We start from the raw sequence: 19536 nt of genomic DNA on the forward strand, positions 1-19536 counted from the left end.
CCATCATTTCCCCTTTTTCTGTTTAAACAAAAAAAAAGGAAGGCTTTGGGGCTGGAGAGATGGCTCAGTGGTTAAGAGCATTGCCTGCTCTTCCAAAGGTCCTGAGTTCAATTCCCAGCAACCACATGGTGGCTCACAACCATCTGTAATGAGGTCTGGTGCCCTCTTCTGGCCTTCGGCATACACACAGATAAACTATTGTATACATAATAAATAATAAATAAATATTTTAAAAAAAAGAAAAAAAAGGAAGGCTTTAACTTTAACATAGCAAAATTACATATAACAAAACAGTTATCAAGTAAAAATTACAATATTTACATCTATTTTATCTTTATCATAACTAAGGAAAACTATAACTAACTATTCTTCAACTCCATCAAAGACTCCCACAGGGCTGGAGAGATGGCTCATAGGTTAAGAGCATTGCCTGATCTTCCAAAAGTCCTGAGTTCAATTCCCAGCAACCACATGGTGGCTCACAACCACCTGTAATGAGGTCTGGTGCCCTCTTCTGGCTTTCAGGCATACATGCAGACAGAATCCTGTTCCCCATTCATGCAGAGGACAGTGTTATCTAGGACAGTGATCTGTGAGTCTCCCCTAAATAAATAGCCCTTTATTATTTATAATTCTGAACTAGTGTGGGATTATTTTGTGACTTCTGCCATCAAAACCCTGTCTCAAAAAAAAAAAAAAAAAGCAGAGATAGAGAGAGAACAAGGCAAACTGGAAGTGATGGTGCAGGCTTGTTATGCCAGCACTTAAGAGGTTGACAAAGTATAATCAAGAGTTTGAGGCCATCCTTGGCTATGTATTAGGTTTGACACCTGCCTGGGCAGAGAAGGGAAAGGATGGAAAGAGGGAGAGAAAGAGTAAGGGAGAAAGAGGGAGAGATACCAAGGCCATCTTGAGCTACATGGTAAGATGCTGTCTAGAAAAGGTTAGAATAAGAAAATAGAGATGGGCTCCAGCTTAGAATCTGCTGCTGCTTTTCGCTTTCCCTTCCTCCTCCGGGTTGAGTCTCGTGGTTTAAACCCAGCAGATCACTTACCCTGAACACAAACACCTGCATCTGTTCTTCTACAGGTAATTCTCCCCACCCTGCACCGATAGCCACTCTGCATACATCAATCCAAGGGAAGGAAAGAGGAGGGGGTGAGGGGGAGCATGTGAAGGGAAATAGAAAAAGGTAGGAGCACAAGGGGAACAGAGAAAACCACACATGCCTGCTTACTCTAGGATGCAGTCAGACTCCAGCATGCTCTGAGCAGCCAGCCCATTTCCTAGAATACAATGAAGTAAAATTAGGTATTAAAAAAAAAAATTACTAGATACTGATTTATGATTTCTTTAGTAATTTGTTAAAGCAGCTTGTATTCCCTATTTGCCAAGCATGACTTCACTTGCTACCTGACACAATGACCTGGGGAAAAGCTGGGACCATTAGTCACCCCTTAAAAACCTGCAGACTGCCACCTGCTCTCCTTAGAATCTTGCTTGCCCACTCCACCTTGTGGTTTTAGAAAATAACTGGATTTGTCATCAGAGCCTTGCAGCTGCCCTGACTACTGCCCACCAGCGACATCTCCTCTCTTCTGCTCTCAGTGGTGTCTGAGCACTACCACAGGAAGGTGCCTTCAACAACAGCTGGCCTTGTGTTCAAAGGATCTTGGGCTTTATGTGACTGGTGTACTCACTAAGTCACAGACCAATAGGGATAGAATTTGCTGGACCCCAAATGATAGACTAATACCAAGACCCCCTCCCATCTTTATCCCACCTTGAAGGAAATATAAAATGTCACAGAAATAGCCATTCCGAAGCAGAGATTCAAACAGAAGATCATTCACGACTCTAGTGCAGCCCTCAACTCTGCCAATTCCTCAAGGGCCTCCTGTCAGAGGAAAACCCTCACGTCCTTTCTCCCTTTGACCTCCCTCCTTTAGTCCAAGGAAGTAAAAGTCCTCAGCCCTGACAGGGACTAGGCATGAAGAGCTTGTTTGATAAAAATCTCTCCCATGTTTTATCATCCAAGTAGACCAGAAGAGATTAAATTGTCTTTCTACGGTTGAATCGTGTTAATAAAACAAATTGAAATTGCATATGATGGGGTCACTCCTGTAAGGAAGCCACTCATGGAGCTGAAACTGAAGAAGAGTTCAAAGTCAGCCTGGACGACATAGGGGAACACACCAAAAAAGAAAGAAACAGAAAGAAACAAACGTATTTAATTTTTCCCCTACGAATGATCCTTTTCCCTCTTTTATCCAACAACTACGCTAATACATACATCTGAAAGTCTCCAGTCAGGGTAGACATGTCCCAAAAGCAGCAACTCAGAAGCACATTTCTGTGCTGTAGAAAGGGGATGACAGAAGACAACACCCGGACTGCTTTCCAAAACCCTACACGTTTAATCGTTTTTATGTTTTGATTTTTCTTTTCATTATGAATTGCTGTAGATGATGTAGCTGATATTGCAGCTTAAAATGTTACCTGTCAAGACAGGTAGTAGAACACACATTACCCCAGGTGGGACTCGAACCCACAATCCCTGGCTTAGGAGGCCAGTGCCTTATCCATTAGGCCACTGGGGCGGGTGGTGAGATCCTCGCTTGAAAAATTTTAAAAGGAACACTTCCGAGCCGGCCGGTGGTTAAACCGTCGTTCAGTTACTGGGTGTAGGCATTTATTTACCCAGGATGTCTTGCCCGAGTCACCATAGTCTTCCAGCCCCAGCGCCCTCGCATGCCACGAGCTCCTCTGGCTGGGCAAGTTCCGGATCTTGCAACCTCAGTCCACCGCTCCCCCGGGCCTCGCGCCTGCACCTTCTCCCCGGGGTTGCCTGGCTCCGGACAAACCGCATTAACCTTAGGATGAAGACTTGGGAAGCACTAGGAAAAAATGGGAGTCCCCAGGTGGCTCTGTCGGTGAAGTCCTGGACCCTCGAAAATCCCTCGCGTGTGTTCTTCCCTGGCCTCTCACTGAACCGTACTGCAGAGAGAGACTCAGGGGACAGACCCAGACCGGAACAGAGGAACCCACCCACCTGACCCTACAAGGCTCGATCGCAGAAGTCAGAGCCTTCGCGTCCTCGCGTCCTCGTGCAGCCACTGCAGCCACAGGACTGGACGTGACCTTCGGAGCTTGGGCACCGTCCAGGGTCCAGAAGATTCGGCCCTGAGCCTCCCGCTGTGCAGACACCGGTGCACCGGGGGTATCGGGGCGCCAGACAAAACAGAGCGGCCCGAAGCTACTTCCTTGGCGGAGTTTTCAGGAAACTCTCTCTTCGTTCACGGTAACTGGCAATTTGGCTAGTGGTGAAAATTCGGCAGAATCGGAAGCTGTTCCGATCCATCTCCGCGCCGCCGTCCAGCTCCCGGAACCTTAGAGGGACACCTTTCTCCTCCTCGCGTCTGTCAGCGTCCTCTGCTCTGGAATCCGCCTTGCGGTTTCGAATCGCGGTACTGGGAGACCGAGGCTCATCCAAGACTGCAGAGGCGGACGCTGCCTGCGGTTCTTGGAATAGGTTTCCCGTCCGAAGCATGAGGTGAACTTCGCTAGCTTAAAAAAAAAATCCTTTGCATTTTTACGGAAATGCAAGAGAAAAAGGAAGATCCAACTAAGATCCATAAAACTGAGGTCCTAGCTAGTTCCAGCGCGGGTCTGTGCCTCGGAGACCTGAAAGATGCTAGGAAATCAGAGGACCCGAGGAGGGCACAGACCTCGGACGACTCTTCAGGTCGAGTTGGGACCCAAGAATAGACTTCTGATAACTAGAGTCCGGTGATCTGGTACCAGATTTGCCCTAAAGGCTACGACAAACTTCAAACTGACATGTATTAGAAGGCCAGATGTCTTGTAGATTGTACCACAACCCTGATCAATAGTGTTTTGTAGCCCAGGCTGCCTCAGACTCACTGTGCTGCTGAGGATGACCTTGAACTTCCGACCCTCCTTTCTCCACTTCCCAAACTCTGGGATTATAGGTGTGGTATGTGCTGAGCTTCTAGGTGTTTTCTTATCAGCAGAGCCGTACTAAATTCTTTGGCTAAAGCGCTACACAAACTCTGGGACTAGTCGGCAGGTCCATGGCAGCTTGGTAAATCAACCCGGACCTTGTTGAAGAGCCATTTTGTTGAGCTATGTTTTCGAATGCCTGAACGGCATTTGCACATTCCTCTTGCACGTTTGTTAGACTTGTTAGTAGTAACACGATCATCTCTGACCCTGATGAAAAAGGTTCCCTCTTTTTCTCTTCTCCAGGTGGCGTGCAAGGGATTTAACCAGAGACTAAGGCGTGCTAGACAGGATTGAGGTCACTTTCTTCTTGAACTCACTCATTGTAGGTTTTTGAAGAGTGTAGTGATAATAAACCAGGAAATGTAACTTTTTTTCTCCTCATGGAGCGATATATAAGGTTCTCAACATCTTAGGCCATCTTCTCTCCCAAACAGCAACCAGCGGGGTGGGGTGGGCAGGGTGTTTTCCTATGGGTCCTCACCTGTCCAGCACAAATTCAAGGGGTCCCAGCCACTTGCTCCAGTTCTCCCAGCATCCGCAGGGTCCCAGAGGGATTGACTGGCAAATGCCTCGTAAGGAACTGTGAGTTTGAGGCTCCGTGCGCCTTCCCAGGGTTCCCAGGGTCATTTACATTTGGCTAAAAATTCCTTTAGGGTCGTGAAAGTTCTCTGCTGCGGTTGTTTGGAACTTGAGGGGGAGAGGGAAGTAGCATTTCACTACTTAGCTCAGACTGTCCTTTAACTCAGTCTCCTGCCCCAGCCACCCTAGTACCGGAATCTGTTTGGTTTTTTGGGTTTTTGTTTGTTTGTTTTTTTTTTTTTTTTTTTTTTTGCTTTTTGTCATCACACCTGGATTGATTTTTTTAAGCCAGCATTTTTCATTGTTTTTTAAATATTTATTTATTTATTATGTATACAATATTCTGTCTGTGTGTATGCCTACAGGCCAGAAGAGGGTAACAGACTCCATTACAGATGGTTGTGAGCCACCATGTGGCCGCTGGGAATTGAACTCAGGACCTTTGGAAGAGCAGACAATGCTCTTAACCTCTGAGGCATCTCTCCAGCCCCCATTTTCATTATTTTTATACATCAGGTTAGTTTGAATAATCCCAGCTATGGAAATTTTGAATTATGAGCTCAGATGATTGCTTGCCTAGCTCTGAGCTCCAACCTGAACACCGGATTAATTCACAAGCCTGTAGTTTCCAGCAAATGAGAAGTGGAGGCAGGAAGGTCAGAAACGCAAAGTTCAGGACAAACCTGAGCTACAGAAGACCCTGCCTCAAACAGAAAACAAGCAAGAACCACCTTGAGAGAGACTTCTATTTGTTTAGGCAGTCCTTCTATTTAGGCAAGGTTGGCTTTCAATACAGGCCAAAACGGTTAGGGCTCGTCCGGGATTTGAACCCGGGACCTCTCGCACCCTAAGCGAGAATCATACCCCTAGACCAACGAGCCTTGTAACATAATCACATCTGCTTCTTTTAAGGGTGGTGACAAATTCCTGTGGTTGGCTTACACAGACCTCGAAAGTTTCAGATCCATCTGGAAAGGGTAAATTTAAAAACTGGAGAAACTTGGAGAAACTGCCCAGTGCCCGACTCCGTCCAGAACGTCAAAAATGGAAAACTCCGTAACACCCACACCCACTCTAATCCTTCTCCTGCTGGCTCGAAGTAGAGAAGACCCACAAGATAGATCACTACTCCAAGTCTGAGTTCTTCTCCGTCCTGTGGTTGAGAGAATATTTGGGAAGAATGTAGAACATCTGCAATAAGGTCCTGTGTTGTGGATAAATCCAAACTAAAATACCAACTCGCCCAACGTGGGGCTCGAACCCACGACCCTGAGATTAAGAGTCTCATGCTCTACCGACTGAGCTAGCCGGGCGTCTTCAAAGTGCCTCCTGAATAGATAAATTAGTAAGGGTAGCCTGAGGTTACTGGAACTTAAGTCTATATCAGAGACTGAAACCATTTTGAAATTTCCCCCACAAAAATGCTCAGCTCAGACACCCCGGCTGCTCCCTCCCTCAGGCCAAGAATGCCTTTGCCCGTGAAGGTGAACCCCAGGGCTGGAAGTGCAGCCCAATTCTCCAACACACCGCTCTCCCTAGGATAAAACTATTGCCTAGCAGGGTTACGGGTTGACCCGCCAGCTCCCTTCTTCTCCCCGACCTGGGGGTCTCACATCTCTGTCTCCTGGTGGCGCCTCCTCAACAAAACAAGCTTTCTCCAACCAGTCCCGCACCTAATCGCGTTTGTCTCGCACCTCACGAAAATATCTACATAGTCAGACGTGAGGGACAAAACCCGACAGGTCTGGCGATGGAGGAGCGCATCGGAACCTAAGACGGCACTTGTGTCGAGCTGAGTCGCTTCTACGCCTGCCCCGACGTGGGCTTCTCTGCTTTTCCCATCCCAGTTTCCCCGGAACTAAACCTAAATGGGAGAGGGATCGCTTTTGGTAGGGCGGGAACCCTGGCGTTAGGAGACTTACCTTCTCGGGTCTTGGGCTTAGTCTAAGGACCATACAGCCTGGGAGCTGGCTGGTACAGGGTAGCCCTAAGGAAACACGAGTCGGTAAACTATATTCCAACTGCGACTCGAAGAGTGGGTGAGCAGAGCCCACAGTGGAGTCACAGGTGAGGCTCCAGTGTGGCTAGACACACTGACTCCAGCCAGCCCAAGTGTCCCCAGTACCTGGATTGCACGCCTAGGGACCTAATCCAATGCCCTTGGACAAAGAGTTCATCCTGCTTTAACTAGGACGGGTTTGACACACGGGGCCTTACGCTAGGTAAGGGATCATCTAATTTTTAAGTTTCAATTGTGTGTTTTCAAATGTAGAAGCATTTGCTCCTTTTCTTCAATCTAAAAGATGGAAGAACTTTTCTGCTTCAAAGATATTCCCATTATTTTCCTTTTTAAAATATAGTGAGCGCAGTTGTGTTATGATTGTCTGATGACTTCGGCGTCTAAAATCTTTGTAATTTTTTTCTTGCGCTTATTGCTTATATCGTGTGACCATATTGTATCGTGTTTCTTTGATAGTTTTTAAGGTGAACTGTCCTTTCTCTGTGTGGGGGTATATCTGTGAAATATAACAGAAATGTGTAATTTTTCCCCCCAAAATTGGTTGCTTGCTTCTGCCTTAGACAGAAGGACCTAACAAGCCTGTGTCTCTCTCTAACTAAATCCGCATCACAGCACCCACACTCACCAGCGTTGTTACTTAAAATACAAATTCGCATCATTCACGATCCTGACTCATAGTAAAATTTCAATCCCTTCTTCATCCCAAACAAAAATGAAGAGCCCTTGCCAAGAGACAGAAGACAGTAGTTGTCAACCTGTAGATAGCGACCCTTTCTCAGCCGTAGCCTAAGACCATCAGAAATACAGATGTTCACATTACAATTCATAACAGTAGCAAAATTACACCTATGAAGTAGCAACGAAAATAATTTTACAGTGGAGGTCACCACAACACGAAGAACTGTATTAAAGGGTCGCAGCATTAACAAGGTTGAGAGCCACTGCTCTAGAATGGAAGGAATCCAGATTTGTAGGTACTGGGTGAAACCCAGGACCCGAGTTTGGCAGCTGCAGAGAGCATGAAGCCTTTTTTTAAAATTGCTTTCCTATGACCGAGTAGTGTAGGATGCGCTGGTTTCAATCCCTACTTTTGAAAGGGAGGCGGGGGGGCTTGTTAGAATGCGCCGCGCTGGGTTTCAGAGTTAAGTTTCGCTCTCGGAACCACATCTGGTGATGAGAAGGAGAGAATATGATATTGGGGAGAGGAGGGAGGCTCATCCACGATCTAGAATTCTCTATTGATGGGACTCACACTCCTAGACAAGCCAGTCACCTACACATTGTGGTCCTACTCCATCGTGGTCCTACTCGAGCCCTGGGGCTGGGACCCACAGATCAGGCTGCAAAGAGACTCGGATTTCCCGACCCCTGTGAAGTGCCCAAAGTAAGGACCGCAATCTGAGTGCCCCAACTCTATGCAATCCCACTGTGTTCATCTCCGCTAACTGTCCGGAGTGCTGATCCTCTAGCCGAGCGCCAGCCAACCCCCCCCCCCACCTCCCCACCCCCCCACCCCACCCCCGTCCCGCACCGCAGAGCTTGACAGGGGTCAGCGAAACTGAGTAAAAAGTCGGCAATCCGGTACGGAGAGAGGTAAAGACCGGATAAAGTACAGTACAACGTCGTTGAGGGGCTTGGAAAACAGCACCCACTCTCAAGACTCGGTGTCTCAAGAATTCAAAAAGAGTAGACCGCCCAACGTGGGGCTCGAACCCACGACCCTGAGATTAAGAGTCTCATGCTCTACCGACTGAGCTAGCCGGGCGTCCGGCAGTACTGGTTTTTGAGCATCATGATTACCAAGGTTGACTTGAGCATACTGGAAACTGCGAAAAGTAAGGACAAAAGTCCTGGTCCTACACGGAGTCTCCCACACTAACTCACCTCGGATGCCCAGGTTTCTCCTAGGCCGGGGCGCCAAGGTTACTGCACCGGGAGGACGGAGGGCCGTAGAAGCCCTTCTTGGAGTGAAACTATGGAGGGCGCAGTAGAGAGGTAAGCGCGAGCTAAGCGTCCATCATTTCGCCCATGCTAGACGGGACTTCCCTTCCATCTGAGCTCGACCGGCCTCCCTCCAATTCCCGCCTTTTAACCCGAAAAAATAAGGTCCCAGAGCCAGAACCAGACCCCACACAAATATCTACGCTGGCAGAAGGGCTAAACTCCACACAACGGGCCCTGGAGGAATGCAGCGGAACAGTGACCTAGATCTGGCTGGCTCAGGTCCGTGGGTTGGGCTCCATCTTGGGCTCTGAATCATCAGAGTGCCAGTTGAGTTCCAAAAGGGTCAGGAATACTGATCCGACACAGTCCAAGTGTCCTCAATGCCTGAATCATACCCACGTGCCTAACTCCAATGACCCTGGAAACGGGCTACCTGGGTAGAACTACGTCCTTAACTGCGGGCGCAGGCACGCTGACCCCACACCCAGCTGATCAACTCAGACCCCCGCTAGGCAAATGCTCAACGATTGTGCTACCTTCCACATCATTTAAAATTTAAGCTTCATTGTATTTTTTTTTTTTAAGCCAAGGTGAATTGCCATTTTCTTGGTACATTTCTTTGTATAGAGAATTCTGCGAAATATCGCAGAAGCCGTGCGCTTTAGGGAGATCGACCCCCCACCCCCACACCGGAATCGGTGCAGGACACACTCAGACACCAAATTCTTAGCACAAAGGAGATTTATTATCCCGGAGCGACAAGCAGGAGGAACCGAGACGGGGCAGGCTGCAAAGTCAACCAGTAACCAAGAAAAGCAGGCGGGGTTTTTTGTTTGTTTTTGTTTTTGGTCGGAGTGGGTTTTAAGGAGAAAAGGGAGAATCTGTGCTAGGGTGAGTTGGTAAATCCTGATTGGATATGTTAGCAAATAATGGATTTTGATTGATGGACCTTGGTGTTTTGTCTCAGGAATGAGTCAGTGGACAACTGGATCTTGGGGGCTAGATTTAGGAATATAATTCTAACGGTTCCAGCAAAGGAGAGAAAGGGTAAAAGGCAAAATCCATCGGCGCCACGCTCGCCACGCTCAGGCCTTCTAGAGCCCTTCATAAATCCATCCTCCCCCTCCCCCAAATTGGTCCTCAGATACACTAATGTATTTCACTCAGGATATTTGGCTTGTGACAAGTTCTCAATCCCTCTATCTCAAACAAAAGCAAAGATCAGGCCTACCAATAGCATGTCTGTAGGATGGAGTGAGGAAAACCCAAAACTGAGGGTTCTGAACCACTGGGGGAGACAAAGATACTGCTTGTTTACTTGCTTGCTTGCTTGTGCTCATTCAAGCAAGATTTCAATTCTCTATCTATCTATCTATCTATCTATCTATCTATCTATCTAATCTACCTATCTCATCCAGCAGCCATAAGAATCAGCTCTCTCTTACCAAAAGCAATCTACAGATTCAATGCAATGCCCATCAAAATCCCAGCAAAATTCTTCATAGACCTCGAAAGAACAGTTCTCAACTTCATATAAAAAAGCAAAAAATCCAGGATAGCCAAAACAATCCTGTACAATAAAAGAAACTTCTGTAGGCATCACAATCCCTGACTTCAAACTCTACTACAAAACTACGGTACTGAAAACAGCCTGGTATTGGCATAAGAACAGACAGGAGGACCAATGAAACCAAATAGAAGACCCAGATATCAATTCACACATCTTCAAACACCTGATCTTTGACAAAGAATCAAAAAATATCAAATGGGAAAAAAAGCATATTTAACAAGTGGTGCTGGCATAACTGGATATTGACATGTAGAGGAATGAAATTAGACCCATATCTATCACCATGCACAAAACTCAAGTCAAAATGGATCAAAGACCTCAACATAAAGCCAGCCACACTGAACCTCATAGAAGAAAAAGTGGGAAGTACACTTGAACACATTGGCACAGGAGACCACTTCCTAAATAGAACCCCAGCAGCACAGACACTGAGAGAAACAATTAATAAATGGGACCTCCTGAAACTGAAAAGCTTCTGTAAAACAAAGGACATGATCAACAAGACAAAACAACAGCCTACAGAATGGGAAAAGATCTTCACTAACCCACATCAGACAGAGATCTGATCTCCAAAATATACAAAGAACTCAAGAAATTGGACACCAAAAGATCACATCATCCAAAAAAAAAAAAAAAAATGGAGTACAGACCTATACAGAGAACTCTCAACAGAGGAATCTAAAATGGCTAAAGACACTTAAGGAAATGTTCAACATCCTTAGTCATCAGAGAAATGCAAATCAAAACAACTCTGAGATTCCATCTTACACCTGTAAGAATGGCCAAGATCAAAAACATTGATGACAACTTATGCTGGAGAGATTGTGGGGAAAAGGGAACACTTCTGCATTGCTGGTGGGAATGCAAGCTGGTACAACCCCTTTGGATGTCAGTGTGGTAGTTTCTCAGAAAATTAGGAAATAACCTTCCTCAAGACCCAGAAAAAAAAAAAAAAGACCCAGTAATACTACTTTTGGGTATATATCCAAAGGATGCTCAATCATGCCACAAGGACATGTGCTCAACTATGTTCATAGCAGCTTTGTTTGTCATAGCCAGAACCTGGAAACAACCTAAATGCCCCTCGACTGAGAATGGATAAGGAAAATGTGGTACATTTACATAATGGAGTACTACACGGCAGAAAAAAATAACAAAATCTTGAATTTTGCAAGAAAATGGATGGAGCTAGAAAACATCATTTTGAGTGAGGTCACCCAGACACAGAAAGACAATTAGCACATGTACTCACTCATAGGTGGTTTTTAAACGTAAAGCAAAGAAAACCAGCCTGCAAAACACAATCCCAGAGAACTTAGACAACAATGAGGACACTAAGAGAGACTTACATAGCTCTAATCTACATGGGAAGTAAAAAAAGACAAGATCTCCTGAGTAAATTGGGAGAACGGGGACCTTGGGGGAGGATTGAAGGGGAGGGGAGAGGAAGGGAGAGGAGCAGAGAAAAATGTAAAGCTCAATGAAAATCAATTTAAAAAGAAAAATCAAAATAAATAATAATTAAAAAAAAAAAGAATCAGCTCTCAGAACTCCTGGAGCTGGTAAATTCAAATCCCATTTCCCTTGCTCACAGTCAGGACCAAAACCTGCCTTTACCTTCACCTCTCTGCCTAATGTAGGACTCGTCTCCCTGTGCAGCGCCCTGATATCTGAGAGGTCCAAAAGTCACCCGACTACTATAAGATAGGGAAGTCCTGAGGTAAGGGAGTAGCAATGAGAATGAGGAGCTTTCCGCTTGCGAGGCAAAAACACCTAGTCGCCCAACGTGGGGCTCGAACCCACGACCCTGAGATTAAGAGTCTCATGCTCTACCGACTGAGCTAGCCGGGCAACACAAAAAGATCCCTGTCTCTTCGATATAAGGTTTTACTAACCGTAAATGGACAGTATTAAAGACTGGTTAAAGAAATAAACCCATTTCAGCGATTAGGGAAAACTTCTAAAGTAGTTAAGAATTACCACACACAACCGAGCCCCGAGCGCCAAAAAGAACCGCAGGAGAGCAAAGGGAGGACCCTGAAGCCAGGGCTACTTCCTGCGGCCCTCCCTGGGAACAAAACCTTCGTTTGAATGTTAGAGAGAGGAATGTGGCTGAACGCCCGCTGGTTCTCCTTCCCCTATTCCCAGCTGCACCTCACTCCCTCCCCCACCCCCCGTCTGGGGGCGTTGGAGTCCTCTTTCTAGTCCCTGCTTCTAACCACTGAAGTCAGCGTCCCCAGAGCCGGAGCCTTGGAGCACACTTGCTCTATTCACACACCAGAGAGACTAATGCGCGCAGCCTTTGCTGGCGCTGGAGGAGCGAGACCCAGCCTGGCTCCGCAGCTGCTTTAGGCCTTTTGCACATCTGTTCAGAAGACAGGCAACCAGCGGCTGCTTAATAAACTGTATGTTTGACTAGACAGACGTCTCTGCTTTCCTTCGTGTCCCCCAAATTGAACCTAATCTAAACGTAGGAGGTGTCTCGTGTCTCTGGAACCCTGACTTTATCGTCAAGAGCCTCAGGTCTTAGCCCAAGTGGCACAAAGTCTGGGAGCTGGCATAGGGTGGCCATGGGGAGGGGGGGCGGAGACAGATCAGTCAGCTGACTCCAGCTAGTGCTCAGGATTTAGGGCAGTAGGGTTTAGCTTGGTATCCCAGCCGAGGTTCCAACAAGACTAGGGGTACTGATCTGAGCCAACAGAATGGCGCCTCCAGAGTCCTGTCCACACCCACCCTCTGGGCTTCACTCCTCCTCGGTCCTTTTCAGACAGAGGCCCCGGAGTTTGGTTTTCCCCAACCCCAGGAAGGAGACCTATCACACAGCACTGCTGCACCCAGAGTACCAGAAACTGAAGTCGCGCGCCGTCTCCAGAACACAGCACTGATGGAGGAGCGGGTCTGTCTTGAGTTGTCTCCCTATCTCTGAGTCCTGTTTCCACTCTCAGGTTTGGGCTGAGTTTCCTCATCCATGTCATTGCAAGCATCCTTAACCGCGCAAGAAAAAAAGTCAAGCATAGAAAGGCTGGCTCAGTTGTCATCACCTCCACGCCCAGGGGTTCAAATCCGACTTTACACAGATTGGACAAGTCTCCTCCACCTCAGCTTCATCTGCTTCTAAAGCTTCCATTACTGTGTGCTTTTCTATGTAGAAGTAAGTGCTCGATATCTTTTTTCCTATCTCTAAGACGCAAAGATCTTTCGATTTCAAGGATATTTTCATCATTGTCCTTCTTTAGACACAGTAAACGTAGCCGTTGCTCATAGGACTTGTTCTCCTGGGATTTTAAAAGGTAAATTGCCAAGTTTCTTTTTAAAAAAATATTTCACATTTATTTGTGTATGTGTTCACGGGGTGTGCAAGCGCACATGGTCAAGCGCATGAGCAAGTCAGAGGACAGCTTGCAGGAGTCAGTTCTCTCCTTCAGCCCCGTGGGTTCTGGGATCAAGGCCAGGTCTTCAAGCTTGGCAGTGGGCATCTTTACCTCCTCTCTCTCTCTCCTCCTCTCTCCTCCCCCCCCCCAATGATTTGAATGACTTATTTTTAATGTAAGGGTGTTTCACTTGTGTATAGTGCCCACAGATAGGTTATTGGATCCCCTGGAACTTGAGTTAAGATAGTTGTGAGCTGTCATGCGGGCTGTGGGTGCTTGGAATTGAACGCGGGTCCTCGGAAAGAGCAGACAGAGCTCTTAATTGCTGAACCATCTCTCTATCCCCTTTTTGTTTGTGTGTATGTGTGAGGCCGAGTTTATGTTCATCCTATGCAGATGAGCTGAGGGGATCTGATCCTGCAGAGCTGGGCTTGCTACAGCTGTGAGCCACCTGCGGGCACTGAGAACTGGAGCTAGGTCCTCTGCAAGTGCAGTAAATGCTCCTAGCTGCTGAGCCATCTCTCCAACGCAAGCTGTTAAGTTGGGAGCGTAGGCCCCAGCCCCTCGCATCTATCCCAGCCCCCACGCCTGAGAGTTATATTGGTCTGGACTCCAAATCTCAGCAGGCCAGGTTCTGACTGGGGTGGGGGGGTGGGGGGTGTCAGGACCACTCCCACAGAGTATTTAAATGAACTCCCAAAAGAGGAACACATGGTCTCTTTTCCTTCCTCCCGGTGGTACGGCCTCCCAATTCCCCCTCGGGACCACCCGAGAGCGCAGAACTCCCATTAAACCTGGATATTTCTTCATTTGGCTTGTTCTGATTTGGCTTGATTGAGAATTTGCGTCGGCAGAGAGCTCGTGTTAGGAAATATTCCTAACACAAGCCCCACCCCTATTTTCTTGATATTTTTATTTCTACAAGGAATTCTGCAAAAATATACCATAAAAGTGAGGTTCCCCACCAAAACCTGATTATTTACTTCTGCCAAAGATGAAAAGGCATAACAAGTTGTGTGCTGTTCTAACTAGATCCGTCCAGTTTTGTTTTGCTACCCTCCCACCCCAAGTCGGTATTCCATTATACAAATTTACGTCATCTATGATTCGTGGTTCATGGCACATTCTCAAGCCTTCTATCCCAAACAAAAACAAAGACCAGGTCTGCCACATCCACAGAACAGAGTGGAAGAGACCCAGCCTGACCTCGACTACTGACCTCAGGACCAGAAATTACCGCCCAGAAAGAGGGGGCCCAGGGAGCTTTCCCCTGCTGCTGGTGGTGGGGCAAACCTTTAATCCCAACACTTGGGAGGCAGAGGCCAACCTGGTCTAGGCTGGCCAGGGTTACATAGAGCAAAGGGATATGCAGAGAAGCCCTGTCTCAAAAACCCAAAAACAAAAAGAAAAGCAACAGAAAAAGAAGTGATAGTGTGGGTGGAGAGGTTTGGGATAGGGAATCAGCAAGAGGGGTCATCTGCTACCACCCACAAACACGGAGAGCCTGAGCCTCCTGCCCGACGTCCCAGCTTCCTCCCTAGGAATTCGGTTTCCCAAGCCAGGGGCTGTTGGGGGGAGCCAGAGTTAACCTTCTAATGGCCTTATAAAGAAGATTTGGGCCTTAAGTACATGGAACGCACCTCTCAGAACCCCACAGCAGGAAGCAGTTTGGAAAGTGCAAGGCTACAACTCAAGGGTGGTGAGCCACAGCGGAGAACTGCAGAAAGCCTTTAGAAGTGTTATTCTCCCTCTAGCTGGGGACATGACTCAGCAGTAAAGTCCCGTAGACTCAACCTCTAGTACTGCGGCGAAAATGGCCTTGGAGTTCAAAGCTGAGGTCTCATGGGTAAACTGAGATCTCTGAATATCATCTAGAGAAGAAAAAAAATACATATGATTATTAAATTAATTTTTTTTTTGAGATAAGGCCTCACTATGTAGCTCTGGCTGACAAAGAACTCACTATATAAACCAGGCTGGCCTCGAATTTGTAGAGATGTGCCAGCATCTACTTCCCCTATGCTGCTATTAAAGGCCTATTCATTGATTTAATTTTTAATTCTTTTTATTATATTTATTTATTGTGGATGGAGGCCAGAGGACAACTCGTGTAAGAGTAGGTTCTCTCCTTCCGTCACATGAGTTCCGGGGAGCCACTCAAGTGACCAGGCTTGGCAGCAGGTGATTTTAGCCATGGAACCCTCTCTCGGGCCTTGGGATAGGTTGTTTGCTTGTTTGTTTGCTTTTAAATAAGGTCAGTTCATCCAGGTTTGAATCCTAAGAATCTTATCTCCAGTCCAGGAGTCAGCTCCTCCAGTGTTCCCACTAAATAGATCCGTGATAGGATGTCACGGAGAGGAGGTGACTGGGGAATCGCGCAGCAATTGCTAGACCGAGAACCGGAGTTTCTGTGAGGCAGGAGAGCTGTAGAGCGAACAATTAAAAACCCAGCCTCTATGGCTAACTAGTGTGGATACTGGAATTAAAGGTGTGTGCCACTGTCACAGCGGACTAGTGCAACTGTTTTGCGTTCTGATCTTCAGGCAAGCTTTATTTATTAAATTCCAAATGGAATATCACTACAGTGAGTAGTGACTAGTCAAGTACCTCAGGACTAACTCCATTGTTCAAGCTAAAACATCACATTGCCCAAGGTACGGCTAAAACACATAGCCATAAGATTAATAGTCGCAGGTTCGCAGGCAGAGGCAGCCTGGTCTACAAAGCTCCAGAGCAGCCAGGATTACCTGGTCTCTCAAAAAACAAAAACAAAAAAACACAGAGAGAGAGAGAGAGAGAGAGAGAGAGAGAGAGAGAGAGAGAGAGAGAGAGAGCCGGGAAACTCCTGTAAGCCTTTATATATATAGCCTAAGGGTACAAATATAAACCCGTTTTGCATATGAAGTTTAAATTTCTCATCCAGGCATCTGCCTACCCAAAGAGCTGCGTCTTCAGTATGCTCTCACCTAAGCCGAGGACAGAGATTGGATTTGCAGGCACAGGTTTTAAGGATCTTTCTGACTAAAGACTGGACTCAAGGCATTTTCAGCGAGCGCCCCTCCAACCAGCCAGTGTGGCCAGCTGCGAAGAGTTTGAAGACTCCTGCAAAATTCAGCCTTCGGTATTCAGAGCTGATGTGTCAGAGTAAAGTCTGGATCTCTTTAGCGTCTAGAGAAGAAGTAGGGAATGAACGCTTGAAATGACTGTTTTGAAAAACAAAATTAGTTTTTGCAAAACAGCCACGGGCTCGTCCGGGATTTGAACCCGGGACCTCTCGCACCCTAAGCGAGAATCATACCCCTAGACCAACGAGCCACGTCAATTATTCCTCTAGTTCAACTTTATGGCGGTCGTTGAAACAGGGGTGGGACTGGCAGAGCTCGGTAGATAGGATAGTTTAGGCTTTAGATATTCTTGGAAGGGCAAATTCCGGGACTGTGTCTGCCGAGATATTCCAATTTTCCAATCTCCTCACGACCTACAAAATGAGGAACAGCCCCGGGTTCCACAGTCGGTGTCGCCTTGTCTACGGGGAGCAGGGCTGGGATCAGCTTTTGCCCACGCGGCAGCTGTCTAGACGCCAAGTGCTCTCCCGCCGATTATATGGAACCCCAAAGAATCAGGAGGCAGCTGCGTGGAATGTCCTTGACCACGTCTCCTTGGCCACGCAGCAGCTCCAGAGCGCAGTAAACGTCGGCTAGCGTCGGAGGTACCTCGCCCCTCGCCACTTCTTCCCTTTTGCATCCGACCTGCCCATCGGGGCCAAAATCAAAAGTGCCCAGCCAGGTGTAGTGGCTCCTGCCTTTAAGTTTCGAGGCCATCCTCGTCCCCATGAGTTTCAGAACAGGCAGGGTTTCATAGAAGAACTGTATCTCAAGAAAAAAGAAAAGAAAAGAAGGAAGGAAGGAAAGAAGAGAGAAAAAAAGAAAGAAAAAAAGGGTAAGAAAGAAAATAAGAAAAAAGAAAAGTAAAGTAAAAAGAAAGGAAGAGACTTTGATTTAGGAGTGAAAACTCCACTAGGTGCACACAGGATCTCAGGTCCAAGTGCCAATGTCCCTCCCTCCCGCTCTCCCTCGACTGATGAAGAAAGCTGCCTTTGAGAAACCAGGGGCCAAGCCCAGAGTGGAGAGAGGAGCGTCCTTCCTGCTGTCCTTTCTCATTTGACCTTGGAGAATCCTACAAATCTGTTTGAAGGTGTACCCCAATCCTCACAGGCTGATCTCTTCTATTTTAAGGGGCTTCACATTCACAGATCGGCTTCCCGAGTCTGCTCCTCCGCTTTCTGCTGGTGCAGAAGGGCTAACTGGGAACTTGTATAAAAATGCAGAGCCAACTCCGCACTGGGCTCGTCCGGGATTTGAACCCGGGACCTCTCGCACCCAAAGCGAGAATCATACCCCTAGACCAACGAGCCAACACACTCCTGGTCTTTCCCCCTCCCTTCTCCAAATGAGGTGACGCTTCTGTCGTTTATGTATTTATGTTTTTACTTTTTAGTTTTTCAGTTGTCCAACACGAGCCTGCATAAGAACCGTAAGGACTCACCGGTCCACCGCCACTGTGGGATTTCCAGGGTGAGCGCTAATTCAGTGAGTTAAACCAAGGAAGTGATAAGCTGGCAAATTTTCCATTCTCTAAATCCTAACTAGCGTGATAGAGAGATGGGTTTACGGGTCATTAAATTAGAAGACGTCCTAGGCAGGATACTGATAAGAGAAAACACAAAGCAAAGTGCAGACATCATCCGTTTTCCAAAACGATAAACAGCAATCAAAACAAAACGCAAAACTGATAAACCAAAGACAGATTTAAAGTCCTTAAATATATCTCTATCTATCTATCTATCTATCTATCTATCTATCTATCTATCTATCATCTATCTATCTATCTATCTATCTATCTATCTATATGTAGATAGATATTTAGTCAGAAGTGGTGACAAACGCCTAAAATCCCAGTATGTGAGATGTGAACTAAGGTGAGTTCAAGATTATCTTTGGCTACCCAGTGAGTCTGAGGCCAGCCTGCGCCACACGAGACCCTCGAGGATATATAGGTATTTTCTTGTCATATGACAAGAAAAAGAAATAGAATCCTAGAAATTGTTATCTGTGGTCTTAGCTCTATCTCTTTCATCTCTGAGACAGGTTCTTGTCAGAATTGCCCAGGCTAGTCTCAAAGTCACCCTGCTACAGGCGTATAGTCCTAGACTGCTCCTAAGTGGATTAGGGGAGAAAGTGGAAGCGTCGAAGTGAAGGTAAAACAAGAAGTTCTTCGCGGCCTGAGAAGAGTTTCAAAACCCAAACCTGCACACCGGTAACTCCAGGCTGTGATGTCAGTCTGGGTTGTACTAAGGCCGGGTCTCAGAGCAACATTGTATCTATTTCCAAGGGCTGCAGTAACAAAGTTACCATAGCCTTAACTCGGTCCGCTTTCACGGCCAGCGCTGTCCTCCCACGGCTGAGCCACCACTGCTGGCCTCAGAACTCTAAGCTAAGGTTTTAGGAGTACCAAGCTGACCACACAGGCAGAGAGTTTGTGAAATTCCCCCAAGGCTGTTCCTGCTGGCGGAAAGGCTGGGCGATCCAGAAGTCCGGAGCCTGGACTCCTGGGGTCCTGCTTCCTTGTGCTGCACTATTGAACTGCGGGATTCCTCCACCCGGTTCTGTTTGGTCAGACCTGAATCACCACCTCTCAGAATAAGACCCCGTGGGGAACTGGGTCCAGGCTATTGCTGTGCTAGCTAGTGTGGAGCCAGGCCCAAGGATGACCAAAAGCGAGCAGAGAAACAAGGGTGTGTGGGGGTTCATTGGCCCAATCTAATTCTGCTTAGAGTGCAAGAGGATCAAATGCTGGAGAAAATTAGATCCTCGACGTTTCTTCCTCTTAGGGGCCACGCAATAGCTCTGAGTCCTGGCAGACATCTTCTTAGACTGGAGAAGTAAACCAACCTAGCGGTGTTGGAATTCAGAGTGAGACAAGAATTCACATCGCCACCCAAGTGGGTCAGGTCCCAGGCACCACCC

The 19536-nt window shown here is 47.1% G+C and overlaps 7 non-coding genes across 7 annotated transcripts; all 7 read right to left on the reverse strand.

Moving 5' to 3' along the window:
- Positions 1–2527: 2527 nt before the first annotated feature.
- Positions 2528–2600, reverse strand: Trnar-ccu (transfer RNA arginine (anticodon CCU)). Its single transcript has one exon. It is a non-coding gene; the product is annotated as a tRNA-Arg (tRNA).
- A 2814-nt stretch (positions 2601–5414) lies between these two features.
- Positions 5415–5486, reverse strand: Trnap-agg (transfer RNA proline (anticodon AGG)). The gene has a single exon. It is a non-coding gene; the product is annotated as a tRNA-Pro (tRNA).
- Positions 5487–5845: 359 nt separating this feature from the next.
- On the reverse strand, positions 5846–5918 carry Trnak-cuu (transfer RNA lysine (anticodon CUU)). Its single transcript has one exon. It is a non-coding gene; the product is annotated as a tRNA-Lys (tRNA).
- A 2399-nt stretch (positions 5919–8317) lies between these two features.
- On the reverse strand, positions 8318–8390 carry Trnak-cuu (transfer RNA lysine (anticodon CUU)). The gene has a single exon. It is a non-coding gene; the product is annotated as a tRNA-Lys (tRNA).
- A 3527-nt stretch (positions 8391–11917) lies between these two features.
- Positions 11918–11990, reverse strand: Trnak-cuu (transfer RNA lysine (anticodon CUU)). The gene has a single exon. It is a non-coding gene; the product is annotated as a tRNA-Lys (tRNA).
- Positions 11991–16753: 4763 nt separating this feature from the next.
- Trnap-agg (transfer RNA proline (anticodon AGG)) lies at positions 16754–16825 on the reverse strand. Its single transcript has one exon. It is a non-coding gene; the product is annotated as a tRNA-Pro (tRNA).
- Positions 16826–17852: 1027 nt separating this feature from the next.
- Positions 17853–17924, reverse strand: Trnap-ugg (transfer RNA proline (anticodon UGG)). Its single transcript has one exon. It is a non-coding gene; the product is annotated as a tRNA-Pro (tRNA).
- Positions 17925–19536: the final 1612 nt, after the last annotated feature.

The sequence above is a fragment of the Chionomys nivalis genome, chromosome 7 (genome assembly GCF_950005125.1).
Source record: "Chionomys nivalis chromosome 7, mChiNiv1.1, whole genome shotgun sequence".
In the NCBI taxonomy this organism is placed as follows: domain Eukaryota; kingdom Metazoa; phylum Chordata; class Mammalia; order Rodentia; family Cricetidae; genus Chionomys; species Chionomys nivalis.